This window comes from Cavia porcellus, unplaced genomic scaffold (genome assembly GCF_034190915.1).
Source record: "Cavia porcellus strain 051 isolate PalLab524CR breed Dunkin Hartley unplaced genomic scaffold, mCavPor4.1 scaffold_14, whole genome shotgun sequence".
In the NCBI taxonomy this organism is placed as follows: domain Eukaryota; kingdom Metazoa; phylum Chordata; class Mammalia; order Rodentia; family Caviidae; genus Cavia; species Cavia porcellus.
Genome location: NW_026947497.1, coordinates 67,494,608 through 67,517,585, shown reverse-complemented (window position 1 = coordinate 67,517,585; position 22,978 = coordinate 67,494,608).

Sequence of the window (22,978 nt, the reverse complement as noted above, 5' to 3'; positions counted from 1 at the left end):
TATTCATTTGATAATCTCTTAGCATAGAAAAGTTTTGCCTATGAAATGAATACGAAGCAAGAAGGTTTTATAAACTAGTCTTTAAAAAAAAAATTCAAAGTAAGCTACAAAGTGCAGTTCCTCTAGTGGACTAAAACCAAATCAATGTGTTTTGTGAAGCTGCAGAAAGCTCTTCACAGAGCCCGGAGCACGGTGGTATCTGGCGGCTGGCATCCTTAGCCTGGGGTCTTCCTGGAGCTGGAACCAATCCTCCAGAGCTAGAGGTTTACTTCCTTCACCTGTTGAGGGCTCCCAGGGGCTGCTGGCTTGTTTTCATAATCAGCAGCAATGGCTGAAAAATGCCCGTAACAGTGCGCATGTGTAATTTAAAGTGGCTTATTTGAACAGTAGCAAACCTCTGACAAAAACAATTTTAGTTCTGGCATGGTACTTATTTGGCTGTACTTTTTGTTATTTTAAAAAGAAAAAAGCAATAAAAACAATGATACAGAATTCATAACAGTACAATAGGAAATTAACTGGTTAATATATTAGGTATTGTTATTTTCAAAGTAGTTGGTCAGATTACAAGATATAGGCATGCAAAACTTATCAAACAATATATGTACAAACCATTATCTTCAGTGGACTAAAAGAAATTAGTAGTATAAGTATCTTAACTATATTTTTTCACTCATATTTTTTTTCTTTTTCCTTCCTTTATTCTCCTTTCCCCTGTCTCAGTTCTTTCTTTCCCTTTCAGAAAATCTATTATAGGTTTTGGATCTTATTTACTCTTTCCATTTCTCACACTAGGGAAATAAATATTAGGTTTACACATGTGAGTCTGAGTTCACTTATGAATATGAACTTAAGTTGCATCCATTTACCTAGAAAAGCCTTGAGTTATCTTTATTTATGGCCGAGTAGTACTCCATTGTATAAAAATGCCGCATCTTTTTTATCTGTTCCTCAGTTGATGGGCATTTGGATTGTTTCCAAGATTTAGATATTACAGATTGTGCTGCTATAAACATGGGTGCATATATGTCACTGTGGTATGGTGTTTTTAATTCTTCTGGATAAACACCCAGAAGGGGAATAGCTGGGTTGAAGGGGACCTCTAATCCTAGTTTTTTGAGGAATTTCCATGCTGATTTCCCCAGTGATTTCCCCAATCTACACTCCCACCAACACTGGAGAAGTGTTCCTTTCCCCCCCACCATCCTGCCAGCATTTGTTACTGGTTGATTTCTTGATGGTAGTCAGTCTCTCTGGGGTGAGATAGAATTTCAGGCTTGTTTTAATCTGCCTTTCTTGAATGACCAGTGATGCTGAACATTTTTCATATGTTTTCCATTTGTATTTCTTTATCTGAGAAGTATGTTTTCATTTTAAATGCCCATTTTTGGGATGGGTATTTAAATTGGGGGGGGCTGATTTTTTCAGTTCTTTATATGTTCTAGCTAGAAATCCTTTGTTTGAGGGACAGTTGGCTCAACTTTTTTCTCAATCTGTGGGTTTTCTTTTCATTCTGTTTGTGATTTCTTTTGATGCGCAAAAAATTTTTAATAAGGTGAGATCCCAGTTGTTGATTTATGAAGTACTTCCCATGCAGTTTGGTTTTTGTTTATGAACTCTCTGCCTCCTCCTCTGTCTTCAAGATTTCTACTTACTTCCTCTTCCAGTAGATTTACCGTTTCTGTTTTATTATTTAGATATTTGATTGATTCTGACTTTAGCTTAGTGTATGGTGATAGGCAGGGTCTACTCTTAGTCTTTGGTATGCAGAGAGCCAGTTTTTCCAGCGCCATTTTTTAAAGGGCTGTTTCCTCTAGTGAATGTGTTTGGTCCTTTTGTCAAAGATTAGGTGGCTGACTGTGTTTGTAGTTGTATCTGCGTCTTCTGATCTGTTCCATTGATCCTCAGGCCTGGTTTGGGTTTTGGTTTTTTTTTTTTGTTTTGTTTTTTTTGGTTGTATTTTTTAGAGAGTCATTATCTGATCAGATCAGCCATATCAGAGATATTATCCCTGCAAATATCTTTCACATAAAGGGCAGTGACTGTAAAAGACATCTAGGAAGGCACATATAAAATGTCTAAAATTGAAAAAAAAATTACAAATAAATGAAAAGAAAAAAAATACCCACTGGAGATACTTGGGATATGAACACAGACAACTTCTACTCAAAGTAGAATTTCATTTGCCCATTCTAGTTATCAACTTAGAAAAGAAAATCTTTGTCAGATGTATTGAGACAGTATTAGCTTGCTACATACATTGATGACTATAGCAGTTTCATAGAAACATACAACATCTCCCCAGGGGTGGTGGTGTGCCCCTGTAATTCCAGCCCATGGGAGGCTGAGGAAGGAGGATCCCCATGAGTTTGAGACCAGCCTAGACTGCATAGTGAGTTCAAGGCCAGTGTGAACTACATAGAAAGACCCTGCCTCAAAACAAAAAAAGACTCCTAAAGCAAACATGTAACTTCTCTAAGAAGGGCCTGGTTGAGTAAGGGTCATCTTTTCAGCCATAGCTGCTCCAGTCTCCTCCAAGACACAGTGTGAGATGCACGGAGATGATTTCTCTGGCTTTGAACATAAGGTCTCACTATTGCTATGGCACTGGGTTTTACATCAGGCAGTTCTTTATTACATCTTCTCTATCAACATGTCCAGAAAATGCCAATAATGCCAGACACGTACAAATTTTGCTTAGGGTTATTTTTAAAGATATGCAATAAGTCCAATTCTTTATTTGGATAAAATTATTAATTTATGACTCCAATTTTGAGACAACAGGCGAATTTCTTGCTTTTTGTTTTATTTTTTGAGACAGGGTCTCCTACACAGTCTAGGCTGGCCTTGCGCTCTCAGCAACCCTCCTGCCTCAGCCTCCTGAGTGCCAGGATCACAGGTGTGTGTCACCAGGCCTGATTTCAGTGTCTTTCTTTGCCATTTTCTTCTGTTTCCATTCTGGCTCTTTTTCTTTTGTGTGTTAGAGGAAAAGGTAAGATCTAATCTAAAGTAATTTGTCAAATGTTATCAAGCACTTTCTTTGGGCTCGACACAAGCATGACCAGAACCACCACAACCACTGTGTTTTGATAAATCAGCTTCTAGCTTCACTGTGCTCACAGTCTTGTTCTTTCCGGGTCTCAGGGCCTTTCTTTGCCTGGAATCTGACTCTCACACTCACACTCATTGGAGCCAGATCACAAGAAGAATCCTGCAGAGTTCTGAGCATCACAAACTTACTCGTGCAAAGAGGCGAGGCTGGAGCTGTGGGAGGGGACCCTGGACACAGGGTGAGTTAGGGAATGGGGATCACCGTAAGAAATGGGGTACAGTGGCCCACTGCACTCTAGGAGGCTGCAGCAGGAGGAGACTACCAATTCAAGCAGAGCTGGGGCAGTTGAGCAACCAGCAAGGCCCTGCCTCAAAATAAAAACTGCAGAGTGCTGTGGTCGTAGCTCAGAATGAAGGCCCTTGGTTCATGATTCACTGTAAGAAAAGAAAAAGAACTGGGATTGGTAACGGGAAGGTGGAGGGGGGAGTGCTCCGTGCCTCTCTAACAAACAGCCCCTCTCCCCCTTTGTTCATAAAATAAGCGGGTGCACTTGAAGATGTTAGGGTTGCTCTTAGCTCTAAGTGGCTGTGACTCTGTAATTACTGGGGAAACTGATTTCAGCTCAATGCAAGGACAGGCTATGTTCTAATTAACCAGTCTTCCAATAGCAGGCAGCGTCAGGAGGAGGCGGGCTGTCTGTCCACTGGTACAGGCAGAGTCAGGGGTCGGGAGGGCCAGGTTACTGCTAAAAACATCGAAAAACATCTCCTGTCTTAAGTAGCTGACCGGGTAGCAGTTCTCATCATAGTGATGCTGAAAGTCTCCAAGTCAGGATCCTCAGTGGGAAGGGGGAGAGGCCAACAGGCTATGCTAGGGCAGGAGCATCCCTGTCTCCTGCTACTGAGTGGCAGGCCTGGTGCTAGGTACTTGGCATACAGCACCCTTAACAATGCCATGAGGTACTTGTTATTCTTTTACAACAGGGAAGTGAGGCACAGAGAGGCTAAGCAACTTCGCTAAGCTCACACAGCTAGGGAATTCAGCTTTAGTTCTGCTCCATTCAATGAAGCACTTTTCACTAGGTTTTCCCGTCTCAGAGAAGCAGGATAATGGGAGAAGGCAAGAAACACAGAGATGGGGTAGCATGTCTGGAAAGCCAGGTGCACCAGGGATTGTGAGCTAAAGCCTAAGCTGCCGTGGCCCACAGTGATGTGGACTTACATGCCAAGTTTGTGAGACTGCAGTACCAATATTAGACATCTAACTGTTAAAACAGAGACCCTGGGTCATTTTCTAAAGCCCACCACAAAGAAGTCCGCTCTAGGATGATATAAAACTTCCCACAGTTAGGCCAGGTTGCCCCTCTCATGAATCGACAGATGCCATGCTGGGCCTGGCAGGAGCACATCAAAATCAAGAAAAAGCCAATTTGCCCTTCTGGTAAGCCTGCAAATCACACCCGGCCCAGGAAGGTAGAAGTGAGGTGGCCCCTCCAGTCAGCCCACTGTGCATCAAGAACCCCCACCCCCGCCCTACCCCAGGCAGCCGGCTGGCTCCCAGGACAGGCTGAGCTGATAGGAACTGAGGTACAAAACCAGCCGACTGCTGTACTGTTTGGTTGGCTTTGCAGTCCTGGGCCGGCGGTCTGGGCACCTATTAGGAGGACACAGTAGGCAATATAGCAGCTATGGGGATTCCCTTCTGCCTTGCTTTGCAAACCCAAAATTGTTCTCACTGTCTTGTCTTGTCTTGTTCTGATTTATTGTTTTACTTTCCAACGTTCTGTTTGACTGGTTTTGTTCTGTTTTGTGTTATTTGGTTTTACTGTGTCTGATGGAGTGGACCGCTATTGTGAAGATAGTAAGATGCTCTGCGGTAGCCGTTGTTGATTTCCTATTATCCTGCTTCCAAGTTCTGTCCCACCTTCACTGCTTTGTTTTGATTGGCTTTACTGTTTTGTTAAGTTGAGTTTTATTATCTTTAAAATTAAAAATAAAATTTCCACTATTTAAAATGGATTAATATGGATTTTCCCCCAGTGCACCAGTGCCCAGGTTATTTGTATGCACTGTGGGGTTTCTAAACTAACTCTTCCTTGCCTGGACTCTAACTGGACAAAAAGATGACCAAGCGAATGACCAAGTGAATGACCAAGCTAATGGCATGGTTAATGAGTCATGCTCTGAGAGAAAGAAGAGTTGAAGCTGAAAAAGAAAAGATTGGATCACTTTTTTCCCTTAATAAAATAATCTGGAAATTACACCTGAAATTCCCACTTTGGGAGGCTGTGTAGGGTGGTGATTAAAAGGTGAGCTTTGGAGCAAACCTAGCTTGTGGGTTTGACTCACTTATTTGCTTTTCGGTGAGTTACCTCCAAATGTTTTTCATTTGTAAAAAGGGAATAATAAAATTAACCTTATAGGCTAGTAAAGAATACATAAGTTTGTCTGTCATTATTCATGAATGACGTGATTCTTTACATATAAGACCCAAGAGATTCCACCAAAAGACTCCTTGAACGAATAGCTAAATTCAGCAGTGTAGCAGAACACAAAACCAACATGAAAATCAATAGTGTTCATGTGCACCAGTAATAAAGCTACTGAGAAAGAAATTAGCAAAAAAAGTACCATTCATAATAATCTTGAGAAAAATTAATACTGAGGAATTAGCTTTACCAGTGAAGTGGAAAACCTCTATTTAAAAACTACAGTATGCTGAAAAAGGAGATGGAAAGGGACCCCAGAAAAATGTCCTTGTTTCTGAATAGGCAGAACCAACATTCTGGTCATGCTACCGAAAGATGAGACATATATTTAATGCGTTCTCAATCAAAAGACAAACAGCACTCCTCACAGAACTAGAAGAAAACAATCTAAACTTTATATAAACCAGAAGAAAATCAGAACAGTGAAGGTAATCTTGGGTAAAAGAAGCAACAGGAGGCATCACAATCCTGGATTTCAAGTTATATTACAAAGCTACAGTGATAAAACAGTATGGTACTGCCCCCCCAACAGACATGTGGCTCAACGGAACAGAAAAGAAGATGCAGAAACCACTCCCAGGCACATCCACCATCTGACCTTTGACAAAGAGATAGAAAGCATACAATGGAGAAAAGATAGTGTACAACAGATGGTTCTGGGAAATCTGGTTGACACTCATGTAGAAGATTGAGTTCAGAATCTTATTTATCACCATGTGCTAAAATAAAATAAAAATGGATTAAAGTCTTAAACATTAAAACAGAAATACTTAAGATGAGACAAGATAAGATAGGTAAAACCCTTGAAGACATAGGTAGAGGTAGGGACTTTTCTAAACAGAACCCCAATTGTATAAGAAATAATACCAATAATCAACATTTGGAGTCATACCAAATTTGAAAATCTTCAAAGCACAGGAAATAATCAACAGATGAAGAAATGAACTGTGGAATGGGAAAGTTTTTTGCTAACTACTCCTTAGGTAGAGAGCTAATATCTAGAATATATAAAGGCCAGGATACAGCTCAGTGGCATAAGCACCTGCCTGGTAAGCACAAGGTCCTGAGTTCAATTCCTGGGTTAAAAAAAAAAAGAATATATTAATAACCAAAAAACCCTTATACTCCCCAAATAAAAGACTCAATCCAAAAGTAGGCAAGTGAAACAAATAGACACTTCAGAAAAGCAGCACAAACAACTAATAATACATTAAGACAAATGTTCAACACCTCTAGTGATTGAAGACATGTAAATTAAAACAATTCTAAGATAACCATCTCACTCTAGGAAAAAAAATAAAATAATAAAAAATGTTGGCAAGGTTGTGGGGGGAAAAAAGAATCCTACATTGTTGATGGGAATGCAAATTCAGATGCCAGTATGGGAATCAGTATGGAGATTTCTCAAAAAAAAAAAAAAAACCCTAAAACTAGGAATTCCATTTGACCCAGGTATTCCCATTTTAGGAATCTTCTTGAAGGAGTTAAAAACATCAAATTATAGTGCCTATGTTTGTTTGTTTATTGAGACAGGGTCTCACTATGCAGTGCAGGCTGGCCTTGAGTTCACTTTGTAGCCCACGCTGGTCTTGAACTTGCAACGATCCTCTTGCCTCAGCCTCCCGAGAGTGCTGGGACCTATGTTTATAGTAGTTCGATTCATAATAGCTGAATGTTGGAATTGGTCTACATGTCCATCAACAAAACAATGGATAAAGGAAATATGATATTTGTATACAATGAAGTGTGCTCTGCATAAAGGATAAATTTGAGTCATAATGTCAAGTGAAATAAACCATTTCCCATGCTCCTATTATATGAGAATCCCAAAGTATAAATAAGAGATAGACAACAGGAAATAGGGAGATAGAGCTTTTACAAATGGGAAGAGCATTAAGAGGTACAGGGGGAGTAGGGAAAGGGTAAGTAAAAAAAATTAATATGTGTTACATACATTCCCCACGATGAATGTGATCAACATGCACTGCAAACAATTACTTAAAAAAAAAGAATAAATGAGCTTGTGCATCTAAAGGCCTTTGCATTATGACAGGGGAAGAGTACAGATTTGGTCATTCTGTCTGTTTTTTTTTTTTTTTTTTTTTTTTTTGTCTTTTTCGTTTTTACCGGTACCAGGGATCGAACTCACGACTGCCTGCTTGCAAGGCAGGCGCTTATGCCACTGAGCTAAATCCCCAGCCCCTGGTCATTCTGTCTTAAAGATAGTAATATAAAACAGGAATTTGAAAGTTATAATTTTTAAAAACCCTTAAAATGTGAAAGTTTTTTTTTAAACATAATGGAGTACTACTCTGTCACAAAGAGGATAAACTTGAGACATTTATAGGACAAAGGATGCGCCTTGAGACCGTACTCTTTAGTAATATAAATCAAACACTTGTGTGTAAATATCACATTGCTTCCCTGATGTGAGAAACCAAAAGTGTAAATAAAGACCAAAATTATATAACAGATATTGGAAATGGGGAAAAAAATGTTCAGATGGGAACTAGGGTGGGAGGAGGAGGAAAGGAAGGAAGAGAAAGGGGAAAATGAGGAAAAAATGGAAACAAAGATTTTGTAAATGGGGATGGTGAGAGGGGTTGAAGGAAGGGTAGAGGAAAGGGAGGAAAAAAAGAAACAAGATACATCGTGTATGGGAACAAACACCCTGTGATGAACGTGACCATTATGTATACCTAAGATGTACCAATAAGCCTAATTAATTTTTTAAAATGTTGCAACGGTAAATACCCACAGGAAGCAGAACCATAGAATCCTGAGGTTTGAGCGGCATCCCGGGCTCCTCTGGGGATGTTTTATCACAGAAGTGTGAACCAGCATCCATCACCGGCTGTGGCAGGCTGATGGTGCAGGTGAGACTCCAAGCTCAAAGGCCACCACTTCCAGGGTGTCCCCTGGGGTCCCTTCACAGGGAACAGCCCTTCCTGTCAGGCATTTGCCATTTTCCAACCTGTGTGATTATTGGACCTGTGTCCCCTTAGTCTACAGATTCAGTAGCGAAAGTGTGTGTCGGTGTTTTTGTTGTCACAGGAATGTGCTGTGCACTTCTGCAGTGCTTCTGGGAATCTCCCTGTGCCCCTCCAGAGCCGCTGTCCACCCTTCCTGACACTGCTGTGGCTGCTGGAGGCTCCTGCTCTGCCTTCTGCTTTGCTGTGGCCCTCAGAGGGCCATGGCAGGGCTGGGGGAGAAGGGGACATCTGTTCCTGGACTTCCTGTCATGTTGCAGTGAGCGATGCCTGCATGGTGTGATGAAAAATGTCGTGAATGCTTGCATTTTACAGTTTAAAAGCTTCATTATGGTAAAAGATGTATGGCCATGAACCACCCTCACAGCACCCTCCCTCACCGTGAACACTGACCACACCATTCTGGCTGCTTTCTGAGCAGTTCTGGACGTCCTCTCCCAGGTCTTCGTCACCTGTCATGAGACGTGTTGGATGTGGCCAGCCCTGTGCCATCCACCAGGAGGGCAGGCTCCTCGACACCCCATCGTGTCACCCCATCTTACTCACGGGTTCTGGCAACGTGTGACTGCCAGCTTGTCCCTAAAGCCCAAATGACCATGAAAGGGAAACACTTTGAATTGATTCAGGGCATCAGGGCAGTCACAATGGTGTAACTAAAGACACTCACAAAAGAGGACTCCAGAACTGCTCCAGGAGGCAAGTTACAAGTGATAAAAGGGGAATATTTTGAGAAAGATTAATGGCTGTGTCTGCTTCACCAGCTATTGTTATGTCTTTTACCCTCATTCACACACCGAATAGGTCACTATGTAGTGACCTCAAACTTGTGGTGACCTCCTGCCTCAGCCTCCCAAGTGCTGCGATTACATGTGTGTGCCACCATACTGGCTCAGATTTTTAAATTGCCCTCATTAAGTTTTCTACCAGGACCCTAACACATATATTAAAAGCCTTATTAAAAAGAAAAAATCTCCTCACGCTTATAGTTCTTTTCCTTAGTATCTATGTATTTCTAAATAATTTCCTCATACCGTCTTTTATTCATGTTTTAACTGTTATCTAATTACTTCTCATCCAGTCAGTGACTTTTAGCTCCCCCACCTGACTCTCTTTCCAACAACTTTAGAACCCAGTGTTGTTTTTTAAATGAGATTGGTAAATGGAAAGACAGCCTTTGTTCTTACATAGAACAATTCAACAGCATACAGATGCCTCTTAGCCCTGAGTTAATGTGTAATGTAAGGCAGTCAAAATCAAATGCCAACAAACTCTTTATGGAGCTTCATAAGCTGACACTAAACTTCATCTGAAAAAACAAACATGCAAGAGTAGCCAGGAAAACACTAAGAAAAGGGTTACGAGGGGAAACGAGGCCTAGCAGATATTAGAGCATACTGTAGATTCTTTATAATTAAACAGTGGGGGTGCAGCCCTAAGAAGCAGGTAGGCTGGGGGTGTAGCTCAGCAGCATAAGCGCCTGCCTGCCAAGCATGAGGTCACGAGTTTGATCCTCGGTACCAAAAACAAAAAACAATACCAATGTCTTTAGGGGCTGGGGATTTAGCTCAGTGGTGTAAGCGCCTGCCCTGCAAGCGCAAGGTCGCAAGTTCAATCCCTGGTACCAAAAAAAAAAAAAAAAAAAAAGAGGGAGACGCAAGTAGAAAAGAAGACTAGTAGAAAATAAAGTCCAGTGTAAAATCAGGACTAAGGCAAGGATTCCTATTCTTATTCAGCATAGCTCTTCAGTTAGAGCCATGAGGCAAGAGGGGAAAAGAAAGCACACCAGTAGAAAAGGAAAATGATATGATCCTTAGAAGGTGCAAAAGATTATACCAAAATACTTTATAAAGCCAATAAATGAATTCATTAGTGTAGGAGGATATAAAGTTAACATGAAAGAATCAAAAGTGTCTACTATACCTCAATGATGGTTAGGTGAGAAATCAGGAAAACAATTCTACTCACAAGAGCTTTAAAAAACAATCCTAGCAAGCAATCTATTAGGATGTGAAAGACTTCTACAATGAAAATTTCAGAACACCAAAGAAACTGAAGATGACACCGAGATCTCCTATGTTCATGGATTGGCAGAACTCATGTCAAAACGTCTGCGTTATCAAAAGTAAGCTACAGATTCAATGCAGTACTCATCAAAATGCCAATGGCATTCTTCGAACTAGAAGAAATCATTCTAAAATTCATATGGAAATGCAAAAGTCCCAGGATAGCCATCCTAAGTCAAGAGAGCAAGGCTGGAGGCACCACAAGTCAATGTTGAATTATATTACAAAGCTATAATGACAAAAACAGCATGATACTGACACAAAAACAGACACGCGAATCAATGGAAAATAACAGTGGACACAGAAACACACTACAGAACTACAACCAAACAAATATGAACAAAGGAGCCAAAATATATATGTTGGAGAAAACAGCTTCTTAGCAAATGGTGCTGCAAAAGTTGGATTTCCACCTACAGAAGACTGAAAGTAAATCTATTTTTCACCCTATACAAAAATCAATTCAACAGCTAAAAGACCTAGGAACTTTGACCCTGATAAAAGAAAATAGGAAACACTTGAAGCCTTAGGCGCAGACAAAGACTTCCTGAACTAGACTCTAGTAGCCCAAGAGAAAAATAGCAAGAAACACAAATGGGACTATATTCAATTAAAAAGTGTCTTTGCAGCAAAGGGAAAAACTAACAGAGTGGAGAGATAGTCTATGGGATGGGAGAAAATATTTACCAGTTATTCTTTTGACAGAGAATTAATACCTAGAATATAGAATGAACTCAAAACACAGCATAAAAAATCAAAATACCAGGTGTGTGGTGGCATATGCATATAATCCCAGCATTGAGGAGGCTCAGGCAGGAGTATTGCCATGATTTTGAGGCCAGCCGGTGTTATAAAGTCAATTCAAGACCAGTCTCAACTACATAGCAAGACCCTGATTCATAAAACAAAAACAAACAAAAAAAAATCAAATAGCCCAATCAATAAATAAGGAAATGAATTAAACACTTTCCCAAAAAGTGAAAATTGCCAATAACTATATGAAAAAAATGTTTAATGCCTTTAGTTATCAGGCAAATACAAATCAAAACAACATGAGGTTCTATCTCACCGCAGTTAGAATGGTTATCACTAAGAATCCAGAAATAAATGCTGATGGCTGGGCATGGTGGCACATGGCTGTAATCCCAGCACTTGGGAGGCTGAGACAAACATTGCGAGTTTGAAACCAGTCTGGGCTACAAAGTGAGCTCAAGGCCAGCCTGAACTGCATAGCAAGACCCTGTCTCAAAGCACACACACAAAAAGTGCTGGTGCGATTGCTGGGTGTGCGTGTAACATTTTGACACTGCTGGGGGGGATGTAAATTAGTGTAGCCACTATGAAAATCAGTCCAAAGGTTCCTCAATAAACTAAAAATGGAGCTACCGTTTGATCTAGCTACACCACTCTTTGGTCTTCCTGAAGCAATTAAAGTCACCATAATATAGGGATACCTAAGTAGTCATGTTTATTTCAGTGCAGTTCTCAAAAATCCAGAACCATCATAGTTGCTCATTAACAGGTAAATGAAGAAAGCAAATGTGAGAGTTCAGCCATAAATAAGAACAAAATTCTGTCATTTGCAGGAAAATGGATGCCTCTGTAACCCATCATGTTGAGCAGATTAACCAGCCTCAGAAAGACAAATAGTCCTGTTCTTTCTAATACGTGTGTGGAATTGAAAAAAGATGACAAGAAAATACAAGGCAGACTTACTAAACAAAAGGAAGAGGGAGGGGTGGGGTGAGGTGGGTAATGGAGGGATGATTGTGAGCAAGATGTATCTGCGAATTGTTAATTAGTAAATTATGTCAGCCTGACTTGACTAGGGACCACCTAACAGATTAGTGAGGCTCTGAGGTGTCTGTGGATAAACCATAGGAAGGCTGGGAATTGGGCAGCAAAGACCCGCCCCGGATGTGAGTGGTATCAACCAATAGGCTTGCAGCCCAAAGGAAATAAAAAGGGAAAGGAGGAGGAAGCCTTCTGTTTTTTTCCAGAGGGGCTCCAGTCTTTGACCTTGCCTTTGACTGTTGTCTCCTATTTCTTCAGGCTTCCAGGGCATGCACTCACCTTCCAATGCAGACTCTTCAGCTTTCAGAAAGGTACTTGCACCAGACTGTGCAGTGGGCTCCCGGACGTCCATGTTCCTCTACATCGTCTGGCTGTCCAGAGGAAGCCATTTTTCACACTTCCAACCCTGATTCCACAGGTGGCCATGGTAAGGGTAAATCCTTTATGTAATCATGTCTCTTGTTTAACAACTGAGTTCGATTCCTGGGACTACGTCATTTAATGAACTGGTCGTTAAATGAGGAATTTTCTGTAGTACGTACAATATGGTATTTAGAACAAAGAAATGGTCAAAGTAAACTCCAACTTGATGACTTTGCTTTTATTTGCATAACTTACATGCAATACTACAGTATAACAACATAAAACTATAGTACTGTACTGTACAACCAGCAAAAATGACACTACTGTATAAATAAGATACACTATACAAAAAAGACATGGAGGATTTATAAACAAGATGTACAGAGCTGTACAAATGAAAAAGATGGGTTGTAAGTCTCAGTGGCAGGTTATAAGCCTGTATAGTTGTTAAACAGGTAGATCGTTAAATGAAGGATAGCTGTATGTATTGTTCCTCTACTAAACCCTAAATACATATGCATTGAAACTCCATTTACCTAGCACGTGACACTAGGGGAAAAGAGTTAGGGGGATCATAGGGTGAGTGAAAATCATCAATTTGTCTTATATGCACGTAAACATTTGCCAGAATAAAACCCATTAATCTGTATAACCAATAAAAAAATGAGGGAAAGAGTAAACAATAAAAAGCTCAGAACATGTGAAACTTTAGTACATGATAAACTTTAGTACACCTCAAAACATGGAGGTTAAAACAATTTTTAAAATAACTGGTGCCTGAACAACTAGTTAGCTATGCAGGGAAAAAATGGTAAAATTAGATCCATACCTCATACCAGCCATAAAATAAATTCCAAATAGATCATGGATCTAAATACAGAAAAGAAACCACACATGTCCTGTTTAGAAAATGAATGAATTTCTTTTTAACTTGGGTATAGGGGAAAGCTTTCTAAAAGTAACTCAGAATCAAATGAAGTTAGAGAAAGACCCATCAATTTCACTACACTTTTACATGGGAAAAGTCTTTTTGTTGTTTTGAATTTTGATATCTTACAGCTAGTTAAAAGACAATTAAAACAAAGTGAAGAGACAATTAAAATCCAGGAGAAAATATTTACAAAGATGTATCATGAATATATGCACCTATAGCATCTATTAGGGCTTATGTACCTAATATTTAAAGACCTTATAAAAATTGAGAAAAATAGATCAAAACCGAATGAAATACATGCAAGAGACATGAACAGAAAATATAAGGACACTGATCCTTAAACACGATCCCTACAAGCTATCTTACTCATAATAAAAGAATTACAAATTAAAACTACATTGAGATATCATTTCTCATGTATCAGATTGGCAAAATTAAAAAGCATAATCACACATTTTGTTGGCAGGCTGTAAGGAAACAGGCACTCAGTACTGGTGGAATGCAAACTGGCATAATCTTCATGGAGAATTTCACAATATACACTTAACACACACATACTTGCACATATACTTTTTTTTTTTGCCAGAAGTTCCACTCATAAGAATCTACCCTGAAGATAAACCTACAACAGTGCAAAAGCACACACATACAAGGATATTCGGAACATCACTGTTGGCGAGATTACAATACTGTGTATTAGGGGCTGGAGGTTTAGCTCAGCGGCATAAGTGCCTGCCTTGCAAAGCAGCAGTCGTGAGTTCGATCCCCAGTACCGATAAAAAGGAAAAAGACAACAAAACAAAACAAAACAAAAAACCCAATACTGTGTATTAGAAACCCATGTCCATGTAAATGACACGAATGCCATGAAGTCGCTTAAGAAATGAGAAAGAGCACCATGAATCAATATGGAATGATTTCCAGGATTGATTGTTAAGTGAAGAAAGCAAAAGTGTGCAAGAGTATCAGTAATATGCTACACTTTTGAAGGAAAGAGAAATATGCATATGGATGTTCATTCATGCAGAAAGAAACACCGGGGAAATTAATCAGAGATTCATGAGGTTGGATACCCTCAGGGCTTAGTGGCAATGAGCTGGACACTAATAGATGTGAAAGGGACAGAGTTCCTGACCGTATCTTCTGTGTTTTGCAACCATGTTAATATTTTACATAACAATAAAAGGAGAAAGACAAAAATCAAAGAATGGAGAGGAAGCAAGAGTGGAAAACCCAGAAACAAACAAACCAATCAAATTTCAAATGAATAGAATAATCAGTGTTGCAGGAGGAAAATTAAAAACCCAACTTTTTAACAATCAGATTGGACTGGGTTTTTTTTTTGTTTTTTGTCTTTTTCCTTTTAATCAATACCAGGAACTGAACTCACGACTGTCTGCTTGCAAGGCAGGCACTTATGCCGCTGAGCTAAATCCCCAGCCTTGGTATATTTTAGATATACATAGTGATCACGTTCATCAGAGAGAATTTGTACCTATACATGATATAACTTGTTTTTTCCTCACTTCCCTACCCTCCCTTCAACTCCTTCCCATTTACAAAAGCTTTGTTTCCATGTTTTTCTTTTCTCATTTTTTTACTTTTTCTTCTTTCCCCCTCCCTTTTTTGTTCCCCTCCCTATTTCAACAAAGAAACTCAACCTTTAAACACTGTATTTGAATTACACATCCTTAAAAGACAAAAGAACTGTCAATAAGTATCAGATCACAGAAATGCAGGCAATAGGCTTTTTTTGTTTTATGTTCTATTTGGAAGAAGCATGAATAATTCTGCATATACTAGGATTAAGCAAATAATACATTATAGATAATGGGAGCCATGTTTCTGAGTGTTGAAGGAGTGATAAAAAACAGGAGAGAACCTGTAGTGCTTCACTGAAATCACAGGTATTGGTGTGAACTTGTGATTTTTAATGTAGCACTAAATAAGCATACACAGGTATGTGTGTGTGTTTACATATACAATCTTTTCCCCAGTTCCTCCAGCTGAGAGGCTCCAGACTCAGTGATATTCCCACAGCAGTGAGCATATCTACCATGTAGATCTTGGTTTCTACATACCATTCTCTGCTAATAAGTATTAAGGCGCCTTGGATAGTGGTTGATTACAGGACTGAGGCAGAGAAAAAGTACAAACCTGGAATAACATCAGAGGTTCACATGTGCCAGCTTGAAGGGGCTCTTGCTAGTCAAATCTGGGACAACTCAAGCATCAAAATAATAATGGTAAACGCTGACTAAAACAGGAATCTATTAGGGTACACTGACATAGTGCTGTATATGGGGGAAGGGAAAGTCTTTCCTTACAATAGAAAGCCAAATAATAAATATAAAAGGAATGATGAAATTGGAGTCACCACTTGGTAACCATAACTAATTCAGTAAGAGTCAACTGTAGGGCTGGGGATGTAGCTCAGTGGCACAGTGTCTGCCTGACAAGCACAAGGTCCTGAGTTTAATTACCTGTTCAAAAAAAAAATCACCATAGATATTATTAAAACCAGTGGTTGATTTTTTTTTTTTTTATACTGGGGATCGAACTCACAACCTTGCGCTTGCCAGGCAGGCACTTGTGCTGCAGAGCTAAATCCCCACCCTCCCCACCTTGAAATTTAAGTAACAAAGAATGTACATGGTTTCAAAGTAGCCCTTCTATACTTAGTAGCTTTACAATTCAGAAGCCTGATACCAACTCGCCACCCAAACCAAGTAGCCAAAGCTAGACTCACTAGTACCTGGCAAATCAAGATCATGTGGCTGCTGACTCAGGACCACCTCTATGCTACCCTTTGAGAAAATACAGAATCTAAATTAAATCAGGAGCAAACACCAGACAAACCCACATGGAGCGATGTTCTACCAAATAAACAGGCTGTACTGATTAAGAATGTCAATCCTATGAAAAACAAAAAACACTCGAGGAACTGTGCAGACGACAGAGTAAAAAGACAACAGACCAAATACAACAAATGAGCTGGAATTTTCTTTTACTATAATAAACATCATTTATGCAGTTGGTATAACCAAATGCAGCAACAGATTATAGGATCAGTAGTTACCTATCATCGTATTAGAGAGATACATATTTATATATTTTTTTCAGCAGATACAAACTGAAATATTTAGGCATAAAGGAATATTCTGCCTACCCTTTATTCTCAAATGATTGAGAAACAGAAAATAATAAAACAAATGTGGTAAAATATAAACATTTGGGGAACCTGAGTAAACAATATATGTGACTTCCTTGTACTATCATTGCAAATTTTCCATAGGTTTGACCCTATATATGTATATGTACAGAAATAATTGGTGTGCATCTCTGTCTCTGTGCCTCTAATGTAGAGGTTTGATTCAGGAGTTCTGCTGCTGGTTTGTGGAAATTATATTTTTTTCCCCACTCTAAGAGTTTGAACACAGGACCTTCATGTTAGACTATGCCCCAGTTCTTTTAAAAATTTTCTTATTTTGAGACAAGTTCCTGCCAACTCACTGTTAGTCAAGCTGAGGTCAAACTTGTGATCCTCCTGTCTCAGCCTCCCTTACTGGAATGTGCTTCCACAATCTGTTTTCTTTTTTAAGTTCTCTTGGAAATTATGATGCATACTGTGGTTTAAGAAACATCATCTGCTTCACAGTGTAATAAATTTTTCGTTATTGGAAAGTCAAAAAAAGATAAACACCCATGTAACCCACTAAGTAGCTTTAAAACCAAACAAAAAACCAAGTAAAATTGAAATTCTCATCCCTTTTCTTTTGTCCTAGAGATAATCATCACAAATTGAGCTTGTTGCTCCCGCTCGTTTTATAGAACTATACCATACAAATACATCCAAATCAACACTAGTTTTTCATGTTTCCCAACGTTGTGTAAATGATACATAGCAAACACATCCTTCTAGACATAACTTCGCTTAGCATATGTTTTCGTTTTTAATGTTGATATATGTACCTTGTTTCATTTATTTCATCCAGAAGAGAGAGGCAAACGAATGATTGCAGAAAAAAATATATAAGCATTCTGTCTTTGGACCTGACATACAATATTCAATTTATAGCTATGCTGCAAATTTAAAAAGTTAGTCTTATACCAGTGCTTTACCCTCTACAAGAACTATTTGAGAGCCTTTTTTATTTTTTAGGGACAATCTGGTCAGGTCGCCCAGGCTGGCTTCGAGCTTGCAATCCTCTTGCTTCAGCTTTCTATCTAAAATTACAAGTTCACACCACTGTGCCTGGCTGCTGTGCCACAATTTAAAAACTTCATTTTCTTGCTGATAGACATTTAGATTCTGCTGTGCTTCCAATGTGTCCTCTAAGGTTCCTCTGTTGGAAACTTAATCCTCCACGCAGCCGTGTTTAAGGGAGAAGTGACCATTAAGTACTGAAAGACCTGTAGCCGTGATCACCTATGAGCTTTTTACACAGGTGAACTCCGCCTCCTCTTGCGTCTCATGCACGTCACGTCATCACGTCATACGTCTCTACGTCAGCCCCTCCACTGTGCCGTGATGCACTGGAAGGCCTTCACCGGATGTGAGTCCTCCATCTTGGACTTTTCAGCCTCCAGAGTCATAAGCCAAACAAGCTTCGATTGTTAAAAGGTTACTCAGCTGGTGGTATTCCGGTATAAAAACACAAAATGACTAAGATAAGTTCTTTCCAATTTCTGACTTTCACAGTGCTGTGATTAAATCTTGAATATGCTTCTCCATGCATATTTTCTTTAGAGAGAAACTGCTAGGTCAAAGGACGCGCATGCTTACTCATCTCCTCGGAGTCGCTGGTTTTCCCATCTTCGAAATCACGTAGTCATCTGTATTACAGCAAAGTCATCTGTCTGTGGTTACAGACACCAGTGTGTGGGCAGATACACTGTGCTCTTTGGATTTCATCCTTTTCTCAGTGAAATTAGAAGCAAGGTTATCAGGAGAGACTCAGGCTGGAAGAACAACTGAAGGTGTGAAGAGAGATGAGATAAATAGTCATCCCGAAGAATGACAGCTAGCTAGTGGTCTGGAGTTTCCTTCAGCTCTACTAGATCATGATAAATTACAGTGCAAAGTAGGACTCTTGAAGGTCTCTACTCTTGCCAGCCAGGGCTACTCATCTTTACTGACTCCCAGTGTCTTCAGAATTTTCAAAACTTTATTAATATGATGGTTGTGAAGCGACTTATTCCTAATCCCAGCCCAGTTTTCTAATGATCATCTTTTCCTGATTGATTTCTAAGTTCTCGTTATGCAGTCTGGATAATGCATTGGTGTTTGCATTCTGAGTGTACACGTATTTTCTCTGTTGAGCCTGACCATTGCACCTTTCTTGTATGTTTTTCAGAGTTAATGATTTCCTTATTTTTCCATTTGCCTGGTTTTCCATGTACCTGTGTTTTCCCCAACTGCGCAAAACCTGCTATCCTATCAGAAATAATTAATTTGCATTCATAAAAATGAATTACATTTTTTTTTTTTTGTCCCTTGATGTCTTCATTCTGAGCCATCTAGCCTTTTGTTCCAAGCTGTAATGGTTGATTGCTAGATGGAGGCATTGCTGACACTTTAATGTTCTTTTTTCGTGGTATAGTTGGCACATGTTTTCTGAGTGGCTTCCCCCATAGGGAGACATGTTGAATCACTGCAAGCCTTTTTAATTGGTCTCCCTAGTCTTCAAATTGTAGATTGAAAGTAATTTCCACTCAGAGCCACTCAAAGGCGCTGTACTGCTTTTTAGTTTCTTTTGTTTTAGAAAAATAGGATTTTCTGGCTATCATTAGGAAATCAAATAATAACAAATGCTGGTGAAACTTCAGGAGGAAAAAACCCTTCTACATTGTTAATGGGAATGTAGACTAGTGCAACCACTGTGGAAATCAGGATGGAGATTCCTCAAAAAACTAAAACTAGGAATTCCATTCAATCCAGCTATTCCTCCTCTATGTATCTTCCCAAGAGTTAAAGACATATTAGAGTGATATATGTATACCCACTTTTATAGCAGCATAGTTCATACCAGCTAAATTTTGGAAGCATGATATATATCCATCAACAGATGAACAGATAAAATGTAGTGTTTATGCAGTGGCGTACTATTCTGCCATAAACTTATTTGTAGGAAAATGGATGTACCTACACACTTAAATATTGAATGATTTCTCTTATAAAGGATCCCAAAACATAAATAAATTACAGACCAAGTAAACAATGTAGAAAACAGGGCGACACAGAGATTTTGCAAAAAGGAAGAGATCAAGAGATGGAGGAAGGAAAGAAAAGTAATAAAGATGTGTTATGTCCATGTGCCAACTCCACACAGGAATGTAATTATATACTGAAAACAAGGACCAGCAGAAAAAAAAATATATTCTCATGCTCTTTCCATACTGTGTGTGTGGTGTTTTGCTCCAAATGATTTTATAACTTAGGTTCTAAGTTTCACAATGATGTACCTCACTCTGGACATTGTGTCATTGTACTGGGACTTCTCAATATTCATCTAGAGATCTATATCTTTGATTCTGGGAACTTTTTATTTTGCATTATTCTTTTTTCTCAAACTTATCTCTGACTGCATGTTCACTTGACTTCAATGCTTTATCATGTACACCTCTGTGCCTTTGTACAATGCTATTGTCTTTGGCTAGGATCTAGGTACTTGCATGCCTTTGTCCTATCAGCAGATTGCTACTTATCCTTTGCTTTATTGATTTATTTTTTGATTTTTCTTTTTGTGGTACTGGAGATCGGATTCAGAGCTTTGTGCATAAAAGGCAAGAGCTGTGTTACTCAGTTACATCCTTAGCCTTTACTTATCCTTTAAAACTCATTTCCAACTTCAGTTCTAGGATGATCCCTCGCAAGCACAGGCTGAATGAAATCCCTCATTTCTGCTCAGGGGCTACTGTGGCACCTGTCAAGCATACATATAGCTTGTGTATCCTTCTGCCTCCCTCACTGACCATAAACTTCGTGATATCGAGAGGTGGCCACACACTGTGTAAAAACGGCACGCGTAGATAAATGAATTCAAAGGGGAGAAATGGTCCTCCTGCTGTATGTCAAACACTGTGCAAGGTGGGTACCATCATGTACCCCTTCACTCAATCTGAGCATTCAGATGGTTGCTGAGCATTCCACAGACTACCTAAGCCCCTGTGCCCATCAGGTTACATATTGACTGAAGGAGGTTCAAAGATTAAATAAACCAGATCTTATTAGATAGAATACATTCTAAAGTCTTCTTCCTGATATAATTGTTAAAATTGAGGTAGAATTCAAATGCTAGAGCTCAATGGTAGAGCACTACCTCAGATCAACTCCCAGTATTTAAAAAAATCCCAGAAATTTATAAAAGTAAATAAAATGTACACTTCACTGTTTTTGTCAGTATGCTCACAATGTCACACAACTATCTCTGCTAGACAAGTTATTTCTTGTCCTCATGAAGTGCTGAGTGCATCTTGATGGCACATCAGGAGAGGAAGGCGCAGTTTACTGGAGGAGGAAGTGCATTCTAGGGACAGGAAACAAAGGTGTGGAGATCAGAGATGGCCCAGGCTTTGGAGAATGTAAAAAAGAGTTTATCGTGAGGAAATGGTTGGGCTGTCTTACAAACAAGTAAAGTAGCTGAACTAATGTGCGACACTTTCCCTTAATACCAACTCAACAAAAGTTGTTAGGGGCATCACCTTACCACCAAGTCATTCTTGATACATATGCCAAGACATGACCTCTTCAAAAATTACTCCCTGCAGGTCTTGCCGCAGCCTTCCAATAAATAGGTTTCATTTTTCTCATTCAAATCTTCACATCACCTAGAAAACTGTCTATACTGACGACTGCTATCAGTTGAGCAAAACACATTTCTACTGGGGTCTCATGGATTCAAAAAGTTAAGGCTACCATGGTGATACCCTCTGAAGGAGCACTGATAAGGACAGAAATGTTTTGGTCATGAAATCCCAAGATGAAAGCTTAATCGTTTGTGGACTCTTAGACTAATGTATGTTTTCCAGGTGTGTTTCAAGCCCTCTGTGACCACGAAGAGGGTCTTCTACTTTCCTGGACGCTTTTTTTTCATATATGAAAAGTGAGATTAAGAACTGTTGTTTGGGGGCTGGGGATTTAGCTCAGCGGCATAAGCGCCTGCCTAGCAAGCAGGCAGTTGTGAGTTCAATCCCTGGTACCGATGAAAAGGAAAAAGACAAAAAACAAAAAAACAAAACAAAACAAAACAAACTGTTGTTTGAGACACCTTACCATCAGGTTGTCCTAAAGAACTGCTGGAAAACCATAGGGTTCAGAATTGCCTTAGGACTCCTGAGGCAAAACTCATATGTCTATTAGAAGTTTCTCCAAATTTCTGACTTCAGTTAATCATTCATAAACTCTTGGCATGTTAGGCTTCTATCGAGTCCACAGTACCCAAGAGCTCCAAGTGGTTCTCATTCACCTTGCTAGAGAGGGATGTGCTAGGAGGACTTCAGAGAAAACACGTAAGTTTGGTCAGGCAGGAGCCATGACTTGGATTTCTGGTTTTGCATTTGCAGGCTGTCTCAGTAGTCTTTAAAGTTCTCCCCACTCACTCCATCCTTATTGTAGGAAAAGGAACTCCAAAACCCCAGTAAAGGGAATCTCAAGATAAACAGGATAAGGAACCAAGAGGTGCTGTGAATCAGAGATATGAGAAAAAGTCCTTTATCATGCTTGCATTCAAGTTCTTTTTCTGCAGCTCCACTGCTTACAAAACATCAGCAGGACGGAAAACACCAAAGTACGGCAGAGTGCAGTTATGTCACAGAAGAAATTTCAAAGTGACCCTGCAGAGCAGCAGAAACACACCAGAAGGCACTGCTATCTGATAAAGCTCATTGGATTTTGTCTGCCGCCTGCTACAGCACCCATGCTAGACCATTTCTGCTTTTCCAAACGGATCACATGTCAGACAATACTGTACAACAAAAGTGTTACTAACCTTTTAGAGGAATGAGCCCAACCATGCCTGCCTTTTTGTATTTTACAACATGAAACTTTGCATTACTATAAATGAGAAAACAAGCTGTCCTAACACACAAAGGTGATACTTCCAATTAGGGGCTTTTATGTAAATAATCAGAGGATAGTTGGCTGATACTCTGCTGTGATATCTGCACTCTACAAGTCTTTCTCATCTGTTACTCTCCTTCACCTCTAAGGAAGCACCCACACCTAGTTCGTGTGTTAGTTTGGGGACAGTGGTAAAGTTGATTTCCAACTCTGGGAGGAATGAAATCCAACTC